The sequence below is a fragment of the Camelus dromedarius genome, chromosome X (assembly GCF_036321535.1).
Source record: "Camelus dromedarius isolate mCamDro1 chromosome X, mCamDro1.pat, whole genome shotgun sequence".
In the NCBI taxonomy this organism is placed as follows: Eukaryota; Metazoa; Chordata; class Mammalia; order Artiodactyla; family Camelidae; genus Camelus; species Camelus dromedarius.
In genome coordinates this window covers 30,161,334-30,182,629 of record NC_087472.1, presented here as the reverse complement: position 1 = coordinate 30,182,629, position 21,296 = coordinate 30,161,334, and the positions used below count along the sequence as shown (strand labels likewise).

The 21,296-nt window shown below is 38.7% G+C and overlaps 1 protein-coding gene across 7 annotated transcripts in view; it reads right to left on the bottom strand.

Annotated features, from left to right (window-relative positions):
• Positions 1-20,357, bottom strand: part of LHFPL1 (LHFPL tetraspan subfamily member 1) — a 109,578-nt gene extending 89,221 nt beyond the window's left edge. For 2 of the 7 annotated variants that reach the window (XR_010379385.1, XR_010379384.1), the window contains exons 1-3: positions 20,023-20,357; positions 13,450-16,081; positions 12,541-12,716 (exon numbers count right to left, since the gene is read on the bottom strand). The gene's annotated coding sequence lies outside the window, so the exon portion shown is untranslated. Of the gene's footprint in view, positions 1-1,079; positions 1,217-11,718; positions 11,905-12,540; positions 12,717-13,449; positions 16,082-20,022 lie in introns of those variants that run through there. The other 5 variants (XR_010379381.1, XR_010379383.1, XR_010379382.1 and 2 more) reach the window with 5 other exon arrangements.
• Between the last annotated feature and the right edge of the window lie 939 nt (positions 20,358-21,296).

The following is a 21,296-nucleotide window of genomic DNA, read 5'->3' as shown; positions in this document are numbered from 1 at the left end:
TCTTAGCGTCATATCTAAGAAATCATTGGCAAATCCAAAGTCATGAAGATTTTCATTTATGTTTTATTCTAGAAGCTTTATAGTTTGGGGTCTTATATTTTGGTATTTAATCCATTTTTAATTAATTTTCATCTATAGCATAAGTGTACAACTTCATTCTTTTTCATGTAGATATTCAGTTTTCCAAATGCAGTTTGTTGAAGAAACTATTCTTTCCCCATTGAGTGGTCTTGGTACCCTTGTCAAAGATTATTTCACCATACACATGAGAATTTATTTCTAGGCTCTATTCCACCTGTCTCTATGCCTCTCATTATGTCAGTAACACACTGTTTTGATTGCTGTGGCTTTGTAATATGTTTCAAAATCAGGAAGTGTGAGGTCTCCTCTGTTCTTCTTTTTCAAAATTGTTTTGCTATTTGAGATCCTTTGAAATTCCATATGAATTTTAGGATAATTTTTTTCTGAAAAAAAATAGACAAATGGGACTACATCAAACTTAACAACTTTTGTACACCAAAGGACACAACCAACAGAGTGAAAAGGCAACCTATGGAATGGGAGAAATTATTTGCAAATCATATATCTGATAAGGGGTTGATAACTACAGTATATAATAAACTCCTTTGACTCCTTTTCTGCAAATTGCTATGGAGATTTTGATAAGGATTGTATTGAATCTGTTTATTGCTTTGGTTCTTGTCAAATGCTCTCTTTTGCTTACCATTTGCATCAGAGCCCTTACTTTTAGCCCCCCACATTGCACTGTCTCCCTTCAGGCATCCTCTCATGGAGTGAGAGACTTGAGTTTCTTCTCAAAGTTAGGTGTGTACTACTAAGATATTTTACTAATTTTCCCATAAATTAGTGGGTTAAAGAGCAGGTAAGTTCTATAGTCTTCCAGGGGTCTGGCTTGCCCCCTCAGAGAAGGAGGTTTGTAGATTATCAAAGTCTTGCCTGTATATTCATAAAGCCATTTCTTTAAAACTTCCCACTGCTCCTTTGTAACCACCTCTGACCAATGAGATGGTGCTTCAACAACTCAACTCCCTTTTCTAGGGGTCTCTGACATTGCTTACCACTAAAATAGAATGGAACTTAAAGGACTCTCAACCCTTTGAGCCTCCTATATCTCATCTTTTGCCAAGAGTGCTCTGTGACCTTAAAATCCAAAGTTGGCTGCAGTCAAGGCTGATGGAGGTCTTTGAAGTCTTTTCTGTGAGGGAAAATGAAAAGCATAAAATGAGGATTCTTGCTGGATCTGTAATCAACTTTTCTGAAACTCGGGTCCTCTGAACTAACATAACACCCTGCTTTCAGAGTGAACCTTATTGCCCATATCTGATTGCTTGGCTTTCAAGGCTGCTCTTGGGCCCTATATCTAGTGGGACCCTTCAAAGTAATCTTCTAAGAGCACTGCCCATAGGGAAGGCCCCTTACAAGCCAGGGCAGTGGCAAGAAAACCAGCTGCTGCAGCTATCAGTCTTCCAGTGACATTCACTTCCACTTTTATCCCCCATACCACAGCCAGCTTCAGTTCTCACTGACTTCCATCATTTGCAGAACAGCATCTTCCTGTAAATGCAAATATTCAGGTTGATCATAGCTGGCTTTTTGCCTTTGGCTCTTTGATAGAAATAAGGCTAATAATAGAGTTTTGTGTGAAAATAGAGAGCTGAATGACATCAAATAATCATGAGGCATCCTGCTGATTAATGGGCCAATTGTCCTGAAGGTCATCTGGTCTGAGCTTGGCTAGAAATCATTAAAATGTGGGTTGTTACACAAAGCAACAGCTGCCCCTTCAGAGCTTCCATTTTAGTCCAGAATAAGAGATGACAATCAAATTTTTGACTCACAGATGGACAGTACCTATAACTGAGGCTTACATCAGCTTTTCTTACGTTTCCCAAAAAGGCAGCTGATCTTTGATGTATATAACCTGATTTTTCCTTTGTGGGATTCCCACATGTCCAGTCTCCAGGTGCTTTTTTCCTATTCTAAGTAATTTCTGTAAAAATTGATCGTTTAATATATACAACAAAGTATAAAAAATGTAGAACATATACAAGTGGTAGAATTTATTGAACCACTCTGTATGAGCTCCTGATTTTCCCCCTAGCTCTTCTGTCATTTATTTTGTTTTCTTCTTTTGGGCAAGGCTAGGGAATGCTTTCCAATGTTTCCCCTTGGGAATAAAGGAAGCCCTCAATAAAAACATTGTATCACTGAAAACAAACTATTGGCGGGCCTGCCACAAGAGACAAATGAGCAAAATATATCATTAAGAAATAAAAACATCTTTGGTAGCTTTCATTGTGGAAGCCCCCATAATTAGTGAGCTTTTAGTAGTGTGCAGTGTTTGTGCATGTCTGTTTTGTTTTTGTTTTCATTTTTGTTTTGCTCTTGCTCTATTACTTTATTTGTTTCCTTTTTTAGTGAGATGAAGCTATTGTTATCTTTTAATAAAAGATGACCACATCACTTTCGCTAAAGCAAACATTCAGGACAGATCAGAAAGGTTAAGAAACTTCCTCCCCAATAACTGCCTATTCTGGGCCCGCTGCTCACCCTGACCTTGGGTCTGGCCAATGAACCTCCTAATAGGGAGCTGACCTTCCCAGGAAGCCTTCTGTGTCTTGACGTTTGCCAGCTTTTTGGCTAATTTATTTCATTTACCCCCTTCCTTCCCACATACTCAGGAATCAATACTATGAGAGACTCCTCAAGCCTCTCGTGAGACATTGAAGTCATAAAGTTTTCTCTTCTAGGTCCTGGCATCACACAAAGAGAGTGGTGACCTTCATGTGTGTTCCCTGCAATCTACACTTTTGTTGTGGTTTTTTTTTTTTTTAAGTTTTGAAATGTTTGTTTCCTTTTATTAAAAAAAAAAATCTATTGTTTCCTTCGCCAGGTTGAACCCCTGTGGGTCCCAGAAACAAAAGAATTTCTCACCATTGTCTACCTATTCTTTAATCTTTAGGTCATAGCACACTGCACCCCCTGGGTCAGGCCAAGGGACTTTCCTTGGGGCAGACTTGGCACTCTTGGGGCTTGCAATTTAAATTATGAACTGGGAGGGCTCAGTGTGTTAGACTCCCCTGTTTTCATCCCTTTTTTTGGCAAAGGGCTGGATTTCTTATCTTTAAAACAGAATAGTATCACGTAGTTAGCTAGAGCTGGTATGCAGCATGCGTTGGAGGGATTTCCTCATGAAGACCGAAACACTTCCTCATGGATGACTGTGCACTCTGCAGTCCCAATTGTTTTAATCAGAGCATTCTTCTCCCTTTGAACCCTAACTTCAAGTCTAGCCAATGGAACCTCTAAACAAGGAGTTTGCCTTTCTAGGAGGCTCTCTGTATTTGGATTTTTTTTTATTATTGACTAGAAGCCAGAATTTTGGTAAACCTCTTCCTTGTGCCCCCACAAAAATCAGTATTCTTACTCCATTATCCACTTAAGCCATAAAGTGTTATTCTAAGTGTCCTGGCCCACATAAAGGAATGGTGGCCTTCAAATGTTATCCCATGAAGGGATGCTAATACTTACCACATTTTTTGACTGTTATACTTTTTTAAACATCTGTTTCAACATCAGGATCTCAGTTGTGTGGTTGTTCAAGATGAAACTGTTTGCCCTAAAAGGTTCTCCCTTGTCAATGTCTAACTATTCTGTTATTTCTATTTGGGTTTTGTTTTGTTTTGTTTTGTTTTGTTTTGTTTTACTTTTTTACTGAGATACAGTTGATATACAATAAGTTACAGATGTACAACACAGTGATTCACAATTTTTAAAGTTTATACTCCATTTATAGTAATTATAAATTATTGGCTATAATCCTCCTGTTGTACAATATATCCTTGTAGCTTGTTTTATATATAGTAGTCTGTACTTCTTAATCTCATCCCCTTTCTTTCCTCTAGCACCTTTCTTCTCCCCACTGGTAACCACTAGTTTTTTTGTACTTGCACTCCATCCACCACTGCAGGAATCAGTGATCCCCGATGAAGCCACAGAAGTGTGGTGGTTCTCAATCATTACCTATGAAACGGATACTTCTTGGTTGTCTTCACTTTTGGAAATTTGTCTTTGTTTTCTCGTATTTAGACAAGAGCCTCTAAGTCTTTAGACAGCCAAGGCAAAAGCTTGGTGGGTCATCATGTAAGCTTAGAGGATCCCTGTCTAATGTCTCAAAGTTCTGTAATTAATTAACAATGATTTGCTGTCCCCATAGTGTCCCCAGAGTGACCCTCTAGCCGACAGCCTTCTCTTATTCTTCCTTCCTCTTTCTCTTGCTGTCAACTTGGATCATATTCGCAGCCTTGTCCCAGAAGAAATGCATGCGCATGCACAGACACACACACACAGACACACACACACACACACACACACACACACACACACACACAAAATGTGTCCTTAAGAAATCTGTAAGCCTCTCCCAGGCATGTAGGTATACAAGACTGAAAGGGGTGTATATGAGAGCCTTTTGGGGTGTTCTTTCCTGTGTGTAGGATGTGTGTGTGTAGCAGGGGGGTAGTTCATTGCTTTCTTCATTGTAAGTTCTTTTTCTTTTTCAGTATTGCCTCTTTAGAAATGTCCCCATGAGTATCTTCATTTTCTGTAATCTTAAAAGAGCAGCACATGCTGTCTTCTTTGGTCTGGCAAAGCTGACCTTCCACTGCCTTGAGACCATCTTACTCTTTATTTTCTCAATACCAGGCTTTTATTTCTAAGCTATTCCCCAAAACATTTAAAAAATGAAAACTTGTCTTAAAGAAACACTAACTCATTAAGATGCAGTTATAAATGACCGGAAAGTTTGAATGTCATAATTCCCAACCATCCCTCTACTTTTATGCTTTTTGCTTTCTTTTTAAATAAAAGATTGGGTTTTTTTCTAGCTTGCCTCTTTAGAGATACTCTCCAACAGAAACATATCTTGGCCCTCTCGGTCAAGCAGAGGTGACCTTCCTTTAGGAGGTATGAATGACTAGGATGGGGCCCTATGTCAGTCCCTTGCCTTTTTTTTTCCCCCTGCTTTCTTCCTTTAATGGTAAAAGGAAGAAATTTCTATCTTGTAAGAAAGAAAATAGTTTTGTGGTTAACTAGAGAAAACGAAGCATCTTTTTCTAGTGGCTTCAAATTTTGCAGCCTTAAGTGTTTTAATCTGAGAATACTGCTTTCCAAACCATGAGTCAAATCAACACAACCTCTAAACTGAAAACTTGCCTTTGCAAAAAGCTGTTGGCATTTTAGCTCTCTAGTCACGAAAAGTGAGCTTTTTGCCTTACCCCTTTCTTTCTCACCCCAAGCCACCACTAGCTTCCTGAAGCCACTTGAACTGTAAATCTTTTGTTACATAACCAAGAACCACGCATAAGACTGGTAGCCTCCCTGAGTTACTTATTATCCATCTAAGAGACACTTTTCCTTCATCTTTTTTTTTCTTCACCTTTTAAAAATTGTTTTTCCATTTTTTTTGGTAGGGTGGCGGGTAATTAGGTTTATTTCTTTCTTTATTTATTCTCCAAGGAAAAAATACAAATGATCAATAAGCACATGAAAAAATGCTCAGTATCACTAATTACCAGAGAAATGCAAATGAAAACTACAATGAGGCATCACCTCACACCAGTCAGAATGTCCATGATTCAAAAGTCCATGAATGACAAATGCTGGAGAGGGTGTGGAGAAAGGGGAACCCTCCTACACTGTTGCTGGGAATGTTGTTTGGTGTAACCACTGTGGAAGACAGTGTGGAGATTCCTCAGAAGACTAGGAATAGACTTATCATATGACCCAGAAATCCCTCTCCTGGGCATATATCCAGAAGGAACTCTACTTCAGGATGACACCTGCACCCCAATGTTCATAGCAGCACTATTTATAAGAGCCAAGACGTGGAAACAGCCTAAATGTCCACCAACAGATGACTGGATGAAGAAGAAGTGGTATATTTATACAATAGAATACTATTCAGTCATAAAAATGACAACATAATGCCATCTGCAGCAACATGGATGTGCCCAGAAAATGTCATTCTGGGTGAAGTGGGCCACAAGGAGAGAGAAAAGTACCATATGAGATTGCTCATATGTGGAATCTAAAAAAAAACATAAATACAAAACAGAAACAGACTTACAGACATAGAATACAAACTTGTGGTTGCCAAGGGGGCGGGGGTTGGGAAGGGACAGACTGGGATTTCAAAATGTAGAACAGATAAACAAGATCATACTGTATAGCACAGAGAAATATATACAAGATCTTATGGTAGGTCACAGAGAAAAAAAGTGTGACAATGAATATATATATGTTCATGTATAACTGAAAAATTGTGCTCTACACTGAAATTTGACACAACATTGTAAAATGATTATAAATCAATAAAAAATGTTTAAAAAATCTTTTTTCCTTTTTTTTTTTTTTTTTTTGGTGAGGGGTAATTAGGTTTATTTATTTATTTATTTAATGGAGGTACAGGAGATTGAACCCAGGACCTCATGCATGCTAAGCATGCGCTCTACCACTTGAGCTGTACCCTACCCCTGTTTTTCCATTTTTTAAAGTCTTTGGAACTTACTTTTGTCTTCTACTTTTATTTAAAAAATAGCCCCTAAGTTATATAGTCAACCAAGGTGAACCCATATGGGTCTTGAAAGCTAGAGATGCTGTCACCAACATGTACCTGTTACATAATATTTAAATAACAGCTTTTAAAATTTTTAGATTTTTTAAAATTTATTTTTATTTTTTCTTCTATTTCATCAATAGCCCATTAAATAGTCTGTGAAGTGATGAGCTGTGGGTTCTGAAATCTTGGAGGTACAGTCACCAACGTCTGCTTATTTTGTCCTCTTTAAATAACAGTGCACCCTGTCCCTGGGTCAGGATACCTGACCCTCCTCTGGACAGCCTTTACACCCCTAGGCCTCCTACTTAGAAGGCACCAACCATAGAGGAAGTAAAAATATTTCCCCAGAAAACTTTCCAAGAAGTCAATCACATGGAGGTATAAATGGCCGAAAGGACTCAACGTGGTAGCCCAGTTTTTCATTTATTTCCCTCTTGATTTCAGTGAGAGGAGGGAATTGGTTTATTTTAACAAAACACAGTATCCTGTAGTTAGGTAGTGCGAACGTGCCGTGTATAAATGAGCCTTAGATATTTCCTCACTGATCACTACATATTATTTAGTCATAAATATTTTAGTGCTAGTAATCTTAACTCCCCAAATTTGATTCTTCCTAATAAAACAAAGAACAGCAATCTTGCATTCTTGGGCTCTTTTCACTTTTTTTTCCACAATATGTCAATTTCTGGTGTATAATATAATGCTTCAGTCATACATGAACATACATATATTCATTTTCCTATTCTTTTCCATTATAGGTTATTACAAGATATTGAATATAGTTCCCTGTGCTCTACAGAAAAACTTGTTTATCTATTTTATATATAGTAGCTAGTATCTGAAAATCTCAGACTCCCAATTTATCCTTCCCACCCCTTCCCCGCCCTTTGGTAGCCATGAGTTTGTTTTCTATGTCTGTGAGTCTGTTTCTGTTCTGTAAGTAAGTTTGTTTGTCTTTTTTTTTTTAAGATTTCACATATAAGTGACATCATATGGTATTTTTCTTTCTCTTTCTCTTTTCTTGTGTTTCTCAGACTAGATTCTCTCCATTGATTTGTCTTCAAGTTTGCTGATTCTTTCCTCTGAATGCTGAAATATGCCCCTCTATTGAATTTTTCATTTCTGTTATTATACTTTTCAACTCAGCAATTTCTATTTGGTTCTTTTTTGTGACCTCTGTCTCTATTGATATTCTTTATTTGGTGAGACACCAATCTCATGCTTTCATTTAGTTCTTTTAGACATGATTTCCTTTAGTTCTTTGAACACATTTATCATAGCTGATTTAAAAAGATTGTCTAGCAAATACAAAATCCGGGCTTCATCAAAGACTTTCTATTGATTACTTTTTTTTCAATGCCTGGTCATACTTTGTTTCTCACGTTTTTGTCATTGTTGAAAGTGGATATTTTAAATAACACAATGCAGCAACCCTGGAAATCACATCCTCTCCCCTGCACAGAATTTTTTGTTGTTGTTGCTGCTTTTTGTTGCAGTTCTTGTTTTTTGTTTGTTTATTGACTTTTCTAAATTAGTTCTTTAAAGTCTGTATTCTTTGTTATGTGTTGCCACTGAGGTATCTGCTCATTTAGCTTAGTGGCCAGCTAATAATTGAACAGCAATTTCCTCAAATTCCTGGAACCAAAAAAAATCTCCCTTTTTTTTTTTTTTTTTTTTTTGCCAAGGGGCTCTATGTGTATGCTAGATAGTGCCTCAATCTTCAGCCAGGCAATTTAAAATTCTGCCTTAGTTTTCCCTTCCTGCTTGCAAAGATCCTTCCAGGTCAGCCAGAGGTGAGGGCTTTGGACTTTTTCAGATCTTTGATGAGCTGCACACAGCCTGGGCATGTATGTGCCCGTCTAGACTCTAGGGATATATCAGAGCTTTTCAAAGTTTATTTGGACAACTCATTCTCCAGCTTTTCATTTTAAGTTTTTGGTGAGCCTATTTTTTAAAAAATTTTTTTGCCCCAACTGTTATCCACTATTTAAGGTAATCCCAAAGTTAAACAATGCCTGTAAATATTTTTGACAAATACCCCCAACAAAAAGATTTTTAGCACTATGAGCTCTGGGTACATCCTTGCAAGTAGGGGCATTCCAAGATCAGTGAAATAATAGCAGTTCTCTGGGTGTGAGGCTTTTAAGGAGTTCCCAAACTGTCCTGCTCCCTCCAGTGCCACCATCTTCTTGGTTTTTATTGTGATTATGAACTACTGGTTTTCAAGACTACCACAGAGCTGGAAAGGATGGGATGTAAATAAAAGGGATTTAAACACCACAAGCTCACTGTTCTAATCAAGATTCAGACTTATTTTTTCTTGAATAAACATTTCCAAAATTGTCATTAGCCTTTTGTTAATTTCTGGAGCTCAAAAAGTTGATTCTGACACCTTTTACCTATTTTCTCATGGCTTTTATGGAGGAGGGAATATTCAAACGTCCTTTGCTATTTTGGCCAACATTCGCCTCTTATTTAGTTTTCACAGTTATTTTTTCACTAGTTTGTTTCTTCAATTTGGACTGCAGCGTGTGTCATGGGATCAGTCAAGGTGATGGATCCCCTGTGGATCCTGTAAAGTCAGAGACTTCTTTTCCATTATCTGTCCTAGTGGGTCCTGTAAAGTCAGAGACTTCTTTTCCATTATCTGTCCTATTACACCCTTGGTCAAGACAACTGACTCCCTTCCTGGCAGCCTTCACACTCTTGGGCTGCCTAATTAAGAAGATCTCACCTTAAGTGCAAAAAAATCATGGATCCTCAGGGAACTAACTAGTCATTGACAAGGCACCATGTGTGACTGGGAGGGATCCATGTGGAAGCTTGTTTTTATTTTCCTCTTTTTTGTGGTAAGTGGAAACAATTCCTATTGTTTAACAGAGAATAATGTCTTTTAGTTACTTAGACCGAACACCCAGCATGCTTCATTAAAAAGTTTAAGTGTTTTATCACTGATAGTTCACTGCTGTATGTGCATTCTGCAGACTTGTTCCAGTGTCTTGACATACTCATTCTATTGAATCCTTGTCCCACTTGTCCTTCTGGTTCAATGTGTGCTAAATTTTTCTTCTACCTATGGGTCTCTCAGGCCTGTACTGATCTCCTTCTGTTAATCTATAGTTTGTTTCTTGTATCTGTGCTTAGGACCAAATGACAACCATAAAGACCTAGGAAATGAAGCACATTACCACTATATATGACTGGGGTGGGACTGCCTACGGTATGTCAAAGCATTTAAAAATTAATTTACTAGATTTATTTTTCTTGATAGACTTTTCTTTTCTCTAGCACCACCTAAAATCACATGGTCACCCAGGGTGGCGACTACCTGACCAATGTCTCCCTGTGCTGTGATCTTTTCATGACAGAGCCCCCCAGCCCCTCGTCCAGCTGACCCCTCTCTGGACAGCCTCCTCAGCTCTTAAAGCAAGGCCTGCAGAAAATCTCAGGGGCTCAAGGGAGAATTTTGAGTACCATTTCACTAGGAAGACCCACACCTGGGCTGGCTCCTGGTGCCACACAGGTACTAATGGTCAAGGCCAAGGCATCAGAAGCTTCTGTGAACTGAGACAGAATCCGGAGCCTCTCTGAACCTTTCACATCACGTGCCTGCTCCTCCTCCCATTGCCCAAATCTGTAGTACTTCTTCAGGGATGCACAGATCAGACCCTTCCTAGGACCAGATCTGCAATGAATGCCTAGGCTGGAAGGAGTTCTCATTCAGAAGGCAGCAGGACTTCCACACCTGCCTGGCACAGATGTAGATCTGTCAAGAGGACTGACTCTCACAGGAAGAGCAGCCAAGGGCCATGTTCAGTGGGGATATGTCTCTTAGGCACCTGGGATCCCCACCCCTCTGACCAAGGAGGCCCACCTGTCCAGTGGACCTGGCACATTGTAGTGGGAGAATAAGAAAGGAATTGATCCATAACAGGTCTAGAAAAAGATGACGTTCAGGGGAAAACACACAGACTCAAGAGATGGGACAGAGTCATCATCCATCATGCTAGGAGAGCCCCATCTGCTCTGTGCCCGTGTGGGGAACAAAGTGATGCGGAATGCAAAGGAAAACCACAAACACACTGGGGACAGGCTGTCTGTGACCAGGCTCTGCTCCTACTGGGCCAACGACCTGCATCTCTCCTTTTAAAGGCCTGTCTTTCTTGCTCGAATTCTCACTCTCTGGTGCTGGATCTGAATGAACTCAGTCTCGCTGTTAGGTTTCTTTCCATAACGCCACCCATTGAAGTCAGACCATGTTTGCCCAGCTTCCCAGGTGGAATGTGTGTGGTCCATCAATTCCACTCTATACAGGGTAGGAAATAACAAAATCCTGCCTGCTCCCACTGGTGTCTCCTGGTGTGTCCAAGGTAGAAGGGGAAGCCTTAAAACTTTGGGCTTCCTAACTACAAGTACCCTGCTTCAAGAGAAAAAAAAATCGTTGTCTCAGATAACTAAATATCAGCCACATGAAGATAGAAATAAAAGGGAAGCTCCCCTATGGTAACCTGTTTTTCCTTCTTTTTGTAGTGAGAGGAAAGAATTCCTATATTTAAAAAAGAATAGTGTCTTATAGTTAGTTAAAGCATGTACCTGTATGCATTAAGTCATTTTAGAGACTCCCTCCTGCTGGCTGAATATTCTTCAACCTTAATTTGTATAATATGCCTAACTGTGTGACCTTGGGCAAGTCACTGTCCCACTCATTTTCCTCATCAGTGAAGTGGACATTCTAGGCTGGAGAAGTGAATTTTAAATTTTGTTGAGTACGATCTACATAAGAAATACATTTTACAAGGAGACCAGATTTCTTGTCCAGAAGTCTGAAATATCTCTTTGCAGACCAGTATTCACCATTACTTATGGGGGAGAGACTCTGATAGCTTTTGTTTTATTTGCTGTTTTTAAAAATATTGCTTGTTGTGACCCACGAAACTGATTTTATATTCCAGTAAGGATGGCGACTGGTGGTTTAAAGAACATACAACTGTAGAGTCTTTAAGATATTTTTTCTGCTGTAACGTTCTAAAAATCAAACGTATGTATTAGAAACATGGCAAAACAAAATGATGCTCATCCACAGCCTCAGTCATACTTGACCTTCCTCCGCTTGCCAGCAGTTATCAAATAAAAGTCAGATTTTCTGCATCTCCAGGCAACAAGGTCATCTAGACACTTGCCAAGGCTTAATCCTCCCACCACCATGCACACACAACAGCCATTAGCCCATGGCACTTAGCATCTCTAAATCCCAGCATCCTCATCTGTAAAAGGAGAATGATAATGCAGACCTTACAGTTTGTGATGACAGTAAATGAGATCTCAAAGCTACAGTTAGAGTCTTTGCTTTTGTTTCTATGTATCTTCCTGGGACCTAGAACATAAGTCTCACAAAAACAGAAATTTCTGTCCTTTGTTCACAGATGGATTGCAAAGAGCCTGGCACATATGTGCTCAATAAATGTACTGAATGAATGACCTAAAAAATGAGTAACTAAACCAAAGATTCAATTCAATTTGGACTTAATTGAATGCATATGTTTCTGTGATTTTATTGCCCCTGGAATCCACAGAAATGATCTACCTCAAGTCCAAAGTATACACTAGAAGTCACTCTTTAATTCTACTTCCTACTTCACATTATATGTTGTCCTCACTTACCAGAGTGCTATATATAATATATGTAAGAAACACACACGTTGCCAGTGTCATGCTACTTCAAAATTTAGCTTCTCTGTAAAATGTAGGATTGCAAAGTCTATCCCTTTGTCAACTCAATCATTTGTTTGAAATTTAAAGTTCTAACAACATAGATCTCCCCAGAGATGAGTCAACCTAATAATCAAAATGCATACCTAAGTAACTGACTAAGTAAATAAAATAAAAAGCCAAGTAAATACCTTCTCAAAAATGTGTAAGAAGCATCATCCTCTCCCATTTTCTACTTATTCCATTGTCCCAGATCAAGAGATAGTAACATGTTGCAGTCTAGGATAAACTCACGAGCCCCTCTGAGGTTGAATTACTGCCATACCAAATCTCTCATGATTCCATTCCATCAATAGCTTATAATAACCTATAATGAAAAAGAATATATACATGTATAACTGAATCACTATACACCAGAAATGAACACAACATTGTAAATCAATTATACTTCAATTTTTAAAAAAATTTTAAAAAAATAGAAAAAGAGAAAAAGTTACAGTTAAACATTAGGAGACAAAAATGTTACTCTGTGCCTACACCATAAGAGTCAGAATACACAACAGTAACCAAGAACTGAATGTGACCATAGCAAAAGCTTAATTTAGGTGCCCACTCCCCCATAGAAAACATTTCCCAGACAAAAGCAGTGCACCCAATATCCAATACCCTTTTCATAATCTAGACTTCTGTTGCCAGCATAGACCATGGAAAATATTCAGGCATGATCAGGGTTGAAATAGAAAAATGGTCAGATAGGATGATTCTTAGAAAAAGTGTTGCCTTACATTGGCCAACCAAGAAGAGAAAGCACCCAAGAACTAGTGTAAGACTCTGGTTTTAGCTTAAAATATATTCAAGTATTAAATTAGATATTATGCATCTTTTAACAAGACGCTCCTCCCAACTTGGTGACTCTATAATAGAAAACATCCATAGCATTACTGTGCACATCGCTCAAAGGTAGAGCGCATAGATTTTCCTTTGGAGTTCTAAAGTATTCATAAGGACTGATCATTTAACCTATGAGGGGCCTGTCCTAAGGATCAGAATGCATCTGTTTCTCTGAATGTTAGTGGAAAGTACTTTTGTGTATGTATTACCTTCAAAAATATCTTCAAATCATGGAAAGAGCATAAATTGGTCACTATAGAAAGTGTTACAGGTGCACAGGAAACAGAAATCTAGAATAAGTCATCATCCTCATGAAGATCCAATTCAATTAGACTTTACTGAGTATAGAGCATTGTGAAAACGCAGAGAAAAAGAGACAATGATCCGGCTGGTAGCTCTGTCAAGATCTCTAGTTAGATGATTGTAACTGAAGTTATCTCAAGTGTCTTCTTTACCAAGTTTGGACTTCCAGATGATTACAGCTCATCAATTTCCATTGTCCAGAGTCCAGTGGACAAGCACTATAGAAAAAAAATTACTACCAGGGCCTTGGCCTCACCCTGAGTGCTGTGACCATTGTCACATGTGTGACACACAGAGACAGTCCTAGTGTGGGGTTTTCCAGTTGAATGGTATGCAAAGGGCTCCCTTGAAACTCTGGTTTGCTTCCTCTGGCCTTGCTCCAAAAACTGAGGGGGCTATCCAAAGGAGAATCAGTCAGCTGAGCCCAAGGGTTGCAGGGCACTGTCATTAAAAGATTGCAGGTAGACATTGGTCAGGGAGTCTCCACCCTGGCTTGCTATGCAACTTCAGGTGATGCTAGAGAAAAAGAAAGTCTATCAATCAATCAATCAATCAATCAGTCAATAAGATGGTCCCCTTACATTTGAGAAAATACACCTCTTCACACTGTCTCCTCTCTGAGTGGTTTTTCAGACACCCCTGTCTTCTTGCAAAATTTCAAACATTTGCAGTATTGCCACATACAAACATACGCCCAAGTCATTGGCTCTTACCCATAAGGTCTGCTACACGTATTTCAAATCTTTTCATTCCCACATTTTCTAGGAACTATGTGCTTCATAGCATCTGAAAGCCAAACTAAGCATGATCTCCACTTAGTAACACAGTCCCCTAATGAGCAGTATTGCCTACTGTAGTCACCTGCTATTTTCAAAGCACTCTATTGCCTGTATTCTCCACAGTGCCAACCTCCTGCCTTTCTTTACTATCCCCTAGCAAGGTGTTTTTAATCTTGGGCCATGAGCCCTTGCTTTCTCCCCTGGAATTCTACCTTAACAACTGACTTATTTACACTAATTAGCGACTAGATCAATGAGAGAAACTTAAGCACGTAGTCTTGGTCTGTCCTATTATACAATGACTAAAATGCTTCCTTATTTTGTTATTCTCATCATCTCTGACCAGCACTCCTCTTGGGGTAGTCCCACAGTGCTATCCATCCCAGATCACTTTAAGCACACCTATATTTCAGGATGCTGGAGAGTGTGCCGTGGAAGAGGACTGTTCCTAAAACAACAGGTTAGAGTAAGGGAAGTACATGCACTTTGGCTATACCCAGGGGGAAGACTGACACTTACTGATGAAGATTTACAGATTTATAAATGGGACTTCTTTGTCATAATTTCAGTTGAAAATCCTAAAGCTGAGGATAGGAAGAGTACACTACCTCGCCACATATACAAATTCGTTAAAAAGCATCAGGCAGCTGCTAGATACCCATTCAAGTCTTTCTAAGAGTATTTAAAATGCTCCTGTGAACCTCATCCTACCCCCACCCCAGCTGAGCTAGACGGGAGAAGTATGTTGAATTAAATTAACTCATAGAGGTTGTGAATGGTGGGGTGACTGGGTTTTTTCCCACAGTCTGGATAGTTCCCTGAGCTAAGAGGGGAAAAGGAAAGCATGAAGTATGTGGATAACAACAACAAAGGCCTGCATCCTGATTCTTGGCAGTGTGGATAGTGAGGTCTCATGACTCCAGAAAGGAAATGGCTATGGGATGTGTGTCTAAGATAGGGCCGTAAGGAATCTCATAAAATATATCAATGTCCCAATAGAAAGATTACCATGTCCCAAGGAGGGGCTGAACAGCAGCTTCCTGCTGGGCCCTATAAGTCATCAGACAGGGACAGCAGCAACAAGGCTGTGGCAACTTGTGTGAACTACTTTTCTCTCTTCTCAATGCTTTAGTATCGTGTAAGCTCTCACCGGAAGGAGTGTCAATCACTCAGGCTGATTATTGGGTGGGGTTAGACTCTTAATAAAGACAGCACAATTTTTACTGGGGTTAATGGGAAAGAGAAGACTGTAGCAGGGGCTCCAGGTGTCATTGGAGCATTATCAGGATAACGGTGGGGGAGGAGGCACTGGAAAGGATATTATGCTAGGATCTAAGGATTCTTCTGGGAAAGAATCATATGGGAAGATGAACAAATCTGATTCAATGAAAATAAATTAGTATTTAAGGATGAGGGGAAGTAGATTTTAAGTATAGCATGGTGTATATCAGATTGTATTTTAGGCCAGGCCTCAGAGACTTAAGTCTGGAACTTCTAGCAAGGAGGCTGCAATGGACAGAGTAAATCTCCAAAGGACATTGAAAACCAAAGAATCAGCAGAATGGGTGCCAACAGCTTTGGCAGCGTTGCCTCTGATACAGTGTCAGTACTCTCAGTGCGGGCATCTGCGGCATTGTCACAACGAGGGATGCAGCATCTGCAACGTCGCCTTGGTCCAACAAAGAGTTCAGGCACTGGTGTTCCTGGTGAACACATCAGCATCCTACAGCCATCTGTGGACAGTAGCAGCAAAAGACACCTTAAAAATAGGAACAGAAATTGGTTGAGATCCTTTAGAAGCAGATTGTTGCAAACTGGGCAAATTTGTCAAGAAGCTGACTTCACGGTCCTGTTTGGCTGACGGCAGTGCATTCCAACTCCATTTCACCATCCTCGTCAAGGCCAGCAAGAAATGACTACTGCCTGGACAATTGCAAGGGAGGGGATCAAGAAAGAAGAAAGGACTTCGTAGTAACAGAATGAACAAGAGTGGGTAGCTGGAAGTAATAAAACTTCATGTGAGATTCTAAAGTTGACTGCAGAATTCCTTTGGCTATATGGATGAGATTTGATGTGTAGCTCCCTCCTCCCTCCTCCGCTGTTCAAGGCACGATCATGTGGACATAAATATTTTTATCTGAGAACACATCAGTATCTTAACTCCTTACATTGCTCTTATTTAACAGGCACCTAGGGGAAAGCGGCAAAGAAAGCCAATCAATCAATAAGCATCAGTGGTGTCAGATGTAGCAAGAGGAACACCGGGAGACTTCAAGGAGAATAAAATGGTATTTGACCAAGGTGCCCTTTTACCACTTCTATGAGGAAAAGAGGGACCAATAAAACAATACACTTTTCTAACATTACACATTTGTCTATTATCACCTTAAGCTGAGTGTAAACATAGAAAATACCCAGAAACTGAAGGATTTCCACTTAAGAAAGGTAGTCTGTGAACAAAGATCGACTTTGCTCATTTTTTTAGTGAGTGATACTTTCAGTGCCACAGACCTAAAATTTAGTAGAAATAATGTTATTGAGACATCTGAAACCAGCCAATGTGACTGACAAATAGGAATTTCCAACAAAAGGATTCTCACTCCCAGGTACTGTTTTCAGTGATATTATTACTGCATAACAAAAAGTCCATATGGGACTATTTTTATGGCCTGGCTGATAACATACAGATATGGAATTTTTTTTTTCAAACCAAAAATTGGGACAGATGGTTTATCAAGATTTTCTTTTCTGATTTGCTAGTGTATTATGAATATTCTAAAAAATGAATAAGAATTAACCCCCATTTAGTCAGACATTTGCATTCCCTTTATTTGAAATAAAATAGTAATAAATTGAAACTGTTCCAGAAATACCTGCATGTATTTTTTTTCACTTATTTGTGCAGTTAATATGTTGGTAACTATTTCAGCTATCCTTCAAGTATAGAATCCCTCAACCCCTTGCCCTTCTATGCCACCTGCCTTTCCACCATACCCAAACATCTGTTTCGTTTGTATCTGCTGAGTTCTGCAATACAAAATTGGCTCCACTACAAATATATGCCATTTAATCTGAATTCAGCCTTAAGTACCCATTGGCAATTCTTTATTTGTTCATCCCTATGTTGAAGCCCCTCAAGCAGCTGTTCAAAATTGTTCCACTTTTGATAGGCTCTCAACCCTCAAAGAAGAACATCAAAGGAAGGAAACAGAACAATTTCAAAAAAGAATAATTCATGAAAATCCTATCTGAAATAGGATTTTAAACTGCATATTTTAAAAGAAAATTGACCCATCCAAAGCAACAGAGACACATTCTAGTAAAATTATTGGAATTAAGGGAGAAAAAAGTCAGTAAAAGGACAAAATCACTCATAAAGGAGAGAAAGCTGATTATTGGCAGACTTTGACAACAAATCATTATGCCAGCAGGAAAAAGAATAGCATATTTAATAGACTCAAGGAAAGAAAAAGTGAGCCAAAGATTTTAGACTCAGCCTGATTCTCAAATAAAAAAGCTACAAATTTATCTACATGTGAGAATTCAAGGAATATTGTTCCCACAATTTCCTCCTTATTGTAGAGAATGAGTTTCTAACAACCAAAACATCCAGACACATCATCAACCTGAAGACTGATGGCATTGATCATTAGTGGCAGCTAACATGACAGAAATGAGAGGCCAAACATGGTGTGCCTTCAGACAGAACACACTACCACCTATGAGGATAAAAGAAAAAAAAAAATCGGATCCGTCCTGTAGAACGAACTACTAATTTACAGGAAATTCAGGACTGAGCAACGTATTAAACTGTAACAGAGGATGTCATCAAGTGAAATCAAGACTGTGGGAAACTCTAGAGGCCAAAGGCACCATTTCTTCAACAAATAAACTACAGAGGGGAAAAAAAAAGGATAGTCTCGAAATTAAAAGAGATATATGGGGGAGGGGAAGTATAACTAACAGTGCTTAGGACCAAACATTTGGGTGACGAACTTATAAAGAAAATAAAGAAGTGATTACTATAAAGGTCAGAACTGTGATTACTTTTGAAGAGAGGGAAGGGGTTGTGAATAGGGTAGGTAGATGGCAAAATTCTACATTTTTAAACTAGGTGGTGGTTACAAGGCTGATTATCTCGTAAAACCTGGTTGACCTATATATTTGTTTTATGGAGTTTTTTATATCTGTTAGATTTACAATAAAAATATTTTTAAAAATATACTATATTTTGCTTCATATAATCTTTTCATATTACAGCAGTGAAGCATTACTATCTAGCCCCAAATGCACATAATTTTACATATTGGGGAAGGTCAAGAATGGTCTAGTTGCTTAGGAGATAAAGAACAACATTAGGTTTACCTAGAGTTCTACAGCAAAAGAGGAGGAAGGGAATGGGGAGGGGAGGAGGAGGAAGAGAAGGAGGAGGGAGAGAAGAGAAAAAGGAAGGAAGGAAGGAAGGAAGGAAGGAAGGAAGGAAGGAAGGACGAACGAACAAGGGAGAGACAGGGAGAGGGGGGCAGTAAAGGACACAGGAGGAGGGAAAGGAAAAAGTACAGGAAGAGCATATTCCTCTGCTCTTGTCTATGAGAAATTTCATCATTTTCATCATTTCTGTGGTAACTGGAGTTTCCTCATGTTTACAATAAACAGAGAACTGTTTAAGAAAAGAGTATGCGCAAAGACTTAGCCAAATACTGCCAGTCAACACAATTGCCTGCAGAAGACAAAAGCTAACACGATCAACGATTGTGTCTGGAAATTTTATAATATCTTACTAGACTTTAAGTGCAATACTATAGCTATACTTTAAAGTTCAACCATATGGGTAACAGAAGGAGAATGTACCTGGAAGTAAATTTGGGCTAGCCCCAGCTACGCTTTAAATTATATCACTTAAAACTTTGAGCCTGTCTCCTCAGAAGATGAGTAATACCAAGATTTTCTTGAAGCTCTGTATGTCTAAATCTTTAACAAATTGATTTTGAGTAGTATTATCCTTGTATGAAGTTAGAAGATAAAGCTTAAAAGCTTTTCACCACAAAGTTAACTATAGTTGAAAATGCTTTAAGAGAAATGAAGTTAAGATACATTAGCACTTTAAGAAATACTTTTAAATATAAACTTTAGCTAAATATTTAATCACTGGTATTCTAAGGAGCTGCTATTTCTGATCTTGTTTTTCTAGCATAGTTTTTGAGATATGAGATATTGTTTTCTAAAGAGCCGGAAAAGCATTGACTTGCTATATAATGAGATACCTAAGAAGTCGGGGATAGGGTGGGGAGGAGAAGTGTGTTAAACCAGAATTCTGTTTCAGATATGTTTCAGGGCCAGATTTTAACCCTTATCTTAACCTCTGGAAATAATGTTTACATTCAAACTATGATTAGCATTGTCATTTCTAGAAAATTATTGAATGCAAAAATACTTTCTAATAAGAAAAACATCTCTGGTTTGAAAATCCTTAGTAACCACTAATTGGCATTAATAGTCTCCCAAACCCATCTTCCTACACCATCAGAAAAGTCTAGAGTATTGCATAACTGACCTCATTCTGAATACCCTCCTTCAGTTCATTGCAACTACTGTTTCATGGTAGCACACCACTCAGAACAATGAAACGCAATTCCTAACCCCCACCAATTGCTCACTAAAATTATTATAATAAATCCAACTTCCTTTTTGATGTCTTACCCATTTGGAGAAAACCCTCAGCTTTCAATTCAGGTTCTGATCCTTCCGTTGCTGGTCTTAACTGGGAATGGGGTTAGAGGGTTCTGCCTCTCACTGGCACTTCTCTCGAGTCCAGTGGTCCAGTCATCAGAGTCTCTGCCTCTATGTTGCTGATCTTGCAGATTGCGGTCGGCTGGCCACTATCTACACAGATGTCTACTCACTTGAAGACCTGATCAGTGATTCTGGACTACTTGGAATTCTTTGCCCTCTCCAGGTTGCCCACGTTCCTTTCGACTGTAAGATTTCTGGCTGTTTGTCCATAATCAAAATTCCCTGGCTATGCAGTTGCCCAATTTCCTTTCCTTTCCTTTAAGAAAGCAGATTTGCTTTCTATTGTACTTGGAATTTCCTATCCGTTGACAGATTTCTTGTCCGCTACCCTCGTAGCTGGAGTTTCCTGCCCACTTTAGCTGTCCATTTTCTTTTCCACTATGACCCAGTATAGCTTAATGTCACAATTCAGAGTTTACTCTGTGACAAGACTTCCACCACTTCTGTAATAGTTTTCTTCAAATACACTCTAGTATTTTCCTCATACTAGGAGACTTTTTCATGCTCTTAGCTATTTTTCTTCACCAAAATTACACTTGGGGACAAAAACCAATGCCAGTCACATCCACAAAGTCTTTTCAATAAGCAAGCAGTATATAATACAGTGTATCTAGCCATGTATTTGCCTCCCTCTTTCTTCAGATACACATTTACTTATGTGGATCAGACAACACTAATTAGTCTAGAAACAAACATCACTGTAATTTATTTGGAATGATACTTTTTCCTTTCTTCCTCCAAATCATCATTTACTTATACTGATCAAGCCTCATGACTAACTTGCCCAGGATCCTGTATCACTGGAATTAATTTTGGAATTGTCATTTGTTTCTCTTCTCTTTTAGAGAAGCATTTACTTATAAGGACTGAAAAAACCAAATACTAGCCTAGAAACACATATAACTTTATGTAATTTGGGATATGGCTTTTTTCTTTTCCCTCCTCAGTGAAGGGATTACTTATATGAATTAGACCTCACAAGTACAGGCACATTTTAGAGATATTGCGAATTCAGTTCTAGACCATCACAATAAAGCAAATATCACAAAAAAAGTGAGTCACACCAATTTTTTTGGTTGCCCAGTGTATATAAAAGTTATGTTTATACTATACTGAAGTTTATTAGGTGTGCAATAGCATTATGTCTAAAAATGTGCACACCTTAATTAAAAATACTTTAT